Here is a 5,841-nt window from a genome sequence, read left to right on the forward strand (position 1 = left end):
GGCGCGGGGCTGCCACCGCCCGGCGGCGGGGGCGAGCAGCGGGGCGGCGGGGCCCCGTGCCGGGGCCGCCCGGGCGGGCTGCTCTGTGCTCTCTGCTGTCATCCCTGCGCGCTGGGGGAGCGAGCGGAGAACGGTCTGTCGAGGAGGAAGCAGGGGGAGCTTGCACGTCTCTTTGCGGCTGCTACGGCCTGTGCAGCCTGCCGAGTTCCAGCTATTTCACCCAAACTGTCTCCGGAGAAGCTGTCGGGGGAACATTAGTACTGTGAGGCCTATGGGGATTTTCTGTTTTGTTTATGCCTTAGTTTAGGCGGTGGGTGTTTGGTGGGGTCGCTTTGTAAGGACACGTTTCTTACTGAAGGTGAATTTCTTTTTTTTTTTCTTCTTTTTTAAAATAATGTTTCCATTAATTCTGCTGCATATTGGAAAGAATTTTAGTGAAGTGGTGTTGGAAAGGCAGCTGCTTATTTGCCGCTCTAGTGGGTGTGAACGCTACGGGAATCCCGTTCCACCCATTAAAAAACTGGCTTAACTCAAAGTCTTAATGTTTCTCTGGCTTCTCTAGCATTTCTGGTTGTCAGGATGTATTCATACAGCCGTGTTTGTGTATCAAGATAGCTATTGCTTAACTTGGAGTAAGAGCCCTTTAAATATACTGTGCTGTACTAATGTGTCGGTAATGTAGGTTAGTAGGATAACCCCTTAAAGGTTACCCAGTGTCTTTCACAAAAACGGGTATTTCTGCGTGGTGACCTGCATGAAAATGATGCAGTGCTGTTGTTTTGTTGTTTTTTCCTTTCTGGGCTCTAAGTTTTTTTGTGTATGGGGCTCTAACTGTTAATAATGTGTATTTTTGTTATGCACGCACAGAGCTCTTTAACGTGTCAAATCCTGTTGCTTAAACTGCCACCATGTTTCTTCATATGCCTTTAAAATGTGATGCTGGCATCGATATGACACATTTTCAAGTTAACATATATGTCAGATCATGCTTTTATGATGGTCTGTGTGTTGGAGTTTTTGAGCATGATCAAAGTAGAACAGAAGAAGGGAGGCTGTGATTCTCTGCCGTCTTGGACCTCGCTTAGCTGCAGATTTGAAAATAGCATCAGTATAGAACTTACTGTATGCTGTTGTATGGTACATGACATGGGCACGCTGTCAGCTTTAATGGAACTAGCACTAGACAGGCGTGCATGTGGTTTATAATACATGCAACATGAAATGGAAGTGGTGTTTGGCTGAATTGTTTCTATTCTTGGTAACATACTTAGGAGAATCTAGGACATACAGATTTTTCTGAAGACTAAAATCCTGGGGATAAAGTTAGAGCACTCATATGATAGATAAAGAAAAATCTGGGAGGAAGAGTGTACAGTGATTCTGTAAAACTTTTCGGGTAGCTGTTGTTTAGTAGGCTGATCTTGAATGTAAATTTGTGTCAGAACTCAGATGACTCAAACTCACGTTTTGTTATCCAAAGACTTGATGGGATTTCTGTTTGCTTCCTTTCCGGGCTCTAAGGTTTTTTTTTGTGTATGGGACTCTAACCGTTAATAATGTGTATTTCTGTTACACACGCGCAGAGCTCTTTAACATGTCAAATCCTGTTGCTTAAACTGCCATCATGCTTCTTCGTATTGATTGATTCTCTAAAAGAAAGATGCCTCTGATTCATTGGTGGCATTTCTTTCAAATTGCTCTGGATGTGGATTTGATTTAATTAGCATCCATTATAATGAGGACTCTCAACAGCAATGTGGTTTTGAAATACAGTGCACATCTGGGGAAGCCCTTCTTGTGCAGGAAGCTGCTGCCAGCGGCCAATTTACACAACAGAAGAGGGTTTTAGTGTATGAATGACTCTTCCTCGTGCTGGCCTGCTGTTTCCTTCCTAGGATACATGACTGTAAGCTTAATTGCAGCTGCTGATTCATCATCTCGTTACTAGGGTATAAAGTTGGTTTATTTAGTAATTCAAGTTTTGAAAAAAAATGTAACATAACAACAAGAAAACTCTGCTGCTAATTACATGCCTTTAGCATAAAGGGTTCCTCTCTAAGCTAGAAGTTGATGTTTTACCACTAGCAATCGTGTAACTGTTATCAAGACGAAGCACGGGCTGTGTAGGGAAAGGACGTGGGTATGGTTTACAGTGTTCAGTAAGCTTTTGGATTACCACCAAAACTATCTTGTTTTTAAAATATCCTGGACACATTCCTTTCAAAAGAATGCTACTAGGACAATTAAACATGCATTATATCAGTAGTACTATTATAACAGCACTATTGCTGCTGTTATGAGCAAGAGTTTTCCATAAAGCTCCGTATGAATCTTCTTATAAGCTAGTGCTCTGTATTGAAAGCTAACGAAGCGTTTATTTTGGTCTTTCGAAGAGAAAGCAGCTCATGTAAATAAGGATATGTGAGCTGCCAAATTATCTAGCATCTGATGGCTTGCAGCAGAAGGCCCCGAAGCTGCACTTGCCGCAAGTGTGCGCAGTGTATGCACTCCCAGATGCTCCACTTGGCAGCTTCAGAAGGGCTGGGGGAACAGGATGAGCACCACCACTTCCTTTATAGCATATTTTATGATTTTTCACATGGCCCAAATCAAATTTTTCTTCCAGTAGTCTTTTCTCTTTTAAATCCTGCAACTGGATGGATTAGAGTTACAAACAGAAGAGACAGCTTCATCCTGTGTTTTCTTGCTCAGTAGTGCTAGAATTTGAGTGCATAGAACCCAAGAAAATACAAGTGTTGGTACAGAAGTACCTCTGGATGGTTGGTGCACCATGTAATCCTGCCCTTCATTTGATGGGAAAAAATAAAAAAATCTTCAGCTTCCTCTTTTAAAAAACAAAACCAAAGAACTTGAGGCCATTATTTAATGGAAAATGGAAAAACTGAAATATGCTTCATGTTTCTGTTTAAGATGACATTATTATGACTATGTTCAAAGCAGATGATGTTTAGTATTATGTTTTTTCCCGTGTTCTAATCTTACGTTTTTGAGAAACAGAAGTTGGAAAGAGAAAGGACTCGTCGTCTAGCACATTTTCTCCTCTTTGCCAGTTTCTGTTTTGAGAAAGCTTGTTTTCATACTTTGCTAGTTTAAATTCTGTACACCAGAAAGGTGGGCTTTCTTCTGTTTCTCTGGATAGATTGTAATGTAGTCTCCTCCTGAGCTGAGCAGAAAGTATTTTCTTGGCACATGAATGAGCAGAGTGTTAAGATCTGGATCTTCGCCCTCACTGCTCGTTTTGTGATGTGGTCTCTTGCTAGGAGAGCTGCTCGTTGTTTCTTACTATTTTTTTCACCTGTGAACAGTTGTTGTGTAGATGGTTTGCTTTGTCTAGGACTGCCACAAAACCACAAACTATTTCTGGAACAGGCAGAGAAGATCTAGTCAGTGGCCTGTCTTGGGAATGCTTTGTGTTAAATCTGAAGAGCGTTAGTAACCCGGGATTTACTTGGGAGTGCTAGAAGTCTTTATAGTGAAAACAGCTAAGTGCTAAGTTAACCTTAGCTGAGCAAAGGCACCAAGTAAACGGTTTAAAAATGAGTTTAAGTCTGAGGAAAGTGGAGAAATGCGTGTCTTGGTTTAAAAATGCTAAGGAATAAATTTAAGGAAATGTTGCCTGGATTGTAAGGACAAGCACCAAAAACGTTCTGCTAAAAATACTCAGATTGGTACGCTAACAGTTCAGAAGATCTGATTTTTGTGCAAGCTGTGGTACATGGGTGTTAAATTGTGAAATTATGTTTTACCACAAAAATAGCAAATTATTTCCACATTATTTATACATAACTGCAGTACGGTTGTAGTCTTGCCACCATTGTTTGTTTTTGCTGACAAGTCTGAGAGTTTGTTGCCCAACAACTCAGACAGGTTTTTCTTTGTCTCCTTTTAATTCTGTGTGAGGTATTGTTGCATGTTTGAAACATTTCCCTTACTAGATTAGTTAGATAGGCAGTGATGTTTCCTAAACTGTAAAGATCTGGGAGTGACTGCTCTGCTGCTGCTTTTCAAGTTCAAGTGAGGTGGAGGATCCGGCATTGCAGCTGAAGGCACAGCTTTTTTTTTCTTTTTTCTTTTTTGATTCAGCAGAACAATTCCTGTAGCAGAAGCTGCCCCTTGTGACTAATGCAGGCTGGGATATTTATAGACATGCATATCCACAGCCCTTCTTCACTCCAGCAGGCAGTCACCCAAATACAAAAGTCTTCTGGAATAAAAGTAAAAGTCGAAATTAAAATTAGTCCAGCAGTTTGGTTCTGACAACATGCTGGAATGCAGGAACGCAGTTGGTAATAAAATGCTTTCCTTGCAAGGAGAGCACGACTTTGGAAGCTGTATATAGGTGCTCAGTAAACGGAGAGTTCTTAGTGTGTCATGCAGGCCAAATGTCATGATTCCTATCCAATATGAATATATTGTGATTCCTGATATTCGCATTGTTGTTCCTGCTCGAGAGGTTGTCGTCTTTGTGCTTGTCCTTGGCCAGGCAGGAGAGGAGAGTCTAACCGTGTGTGTACAGGGCCTGCTGTTAGGAGCTTTGCTCCGTGGGAGCTTTCCTCTTCTAGAACACTAGCACGTCCACTGAAGAAAAAACGATATATTCTATTTTAGTTTCCCCTTCCAGGTATCTAAGCTGGAAGACATAACTGGAACTAGATTTTTATTATTATATTTGGAGATTAGTACAGCATTTGTTCCTTTGAAAATGATCAGCATTACGTTTCTCTTGGTGATATTTCACAACAAATCCTTGTAGACATAACTTGGTTCTAAGCCTGGAATGGTGAACTTAGTTCAAATAAAATGCAAAAATTTAAAGGTCTACTAAATTTTAACTTCTTTAACAGATACTTTAAGAACAACAACAAAAAATTACAAAGCCTAAAAGATGTAGTATAAAAGACAGTCTTTAAAAAGCTTTGTTTCCATAATTTTACTAGAGATTTTTCTGCAAAAATTGAACTTATGTGCAGTTTCTACAATTATTTTCTGCCTTCAATTATCGGCTTTAAACTATACCAAGTTATTGGATTTTTAGAAATGTAGTTTGAGTCAACTGTCTTCAGTTGTTTAAAATACTACAGTTTGAAAGACTTCATGCTTTCAAGAAAATAACATGAAATAATATTTCATGCTTGTTAAGTTCTAACACATTAAATTACTTTCAGATAATCATCTGAACCAACAACATTTCAAAGTATTGTGTATTTGAGGTTTATGGTTTTTGACTTCTGGAGTAATCTTTTCCTCTTTTTAAAAAAGCGGAACGACTTTGTGCCACTGTTAGTGGTAATAAGTGAACTCTTGATCAAAGGGACCCTTTCCCCTCTTCTTCCAGCGCAGTAAGAGCACTGCAAGAGAATGCTGGATTCTGAATTTTGAACTCTGCCAGTGAATTTACTAATAGGGAAAGATTTAAAACTTGATCTCCAGCTTTTCTATTTCTTGTTCTTTGGCTTCTGTGTTAGTTTGTGGCCAGTTTTTATGAAATCTGACAACTTGCCTGTGCAGCAAGACTGCAATATAGATGCATGTTGTGGTAAAACTGATGGGTTTAAGGCAGAGTTTGACTCTAGCTTATCAGAATAATTCCTGTAGCCTATCCCATGCTGTCTGTTTTTAGGAGCCTGGTGGAAGCCCTGTCATGTGACAGGGCATGTGTCCACCCCTGCGTCTTGGTCTTATGTCCCAGTCATGTAGAGCCTGCATGTGCGTTGAATCATATGATCGGACACTGCTTGTGTTGGACACCCCTTGTGTAGTGATGGAAGACACCTGCGTTTTGTTATCTGGTCACGTGTCGGTCACGCAAGGAATCCACAC

This window comes from Apteryx rowi, unplaced genomic scaffold (genome assembly GCF_003343035.1).
Source record: "Apteryx rowi isolate R43461 unplaced genomic scaffold, aptRow1 scaffold_2, whole genome shotgun sequence".
NCBI classification, from domain to species: domain Eukaryota; kingdom Metazoa; phylum Chordata; class Aves; order Apterygiformes; family Apterygidae; genus Apteryx; species Apteryx rowi.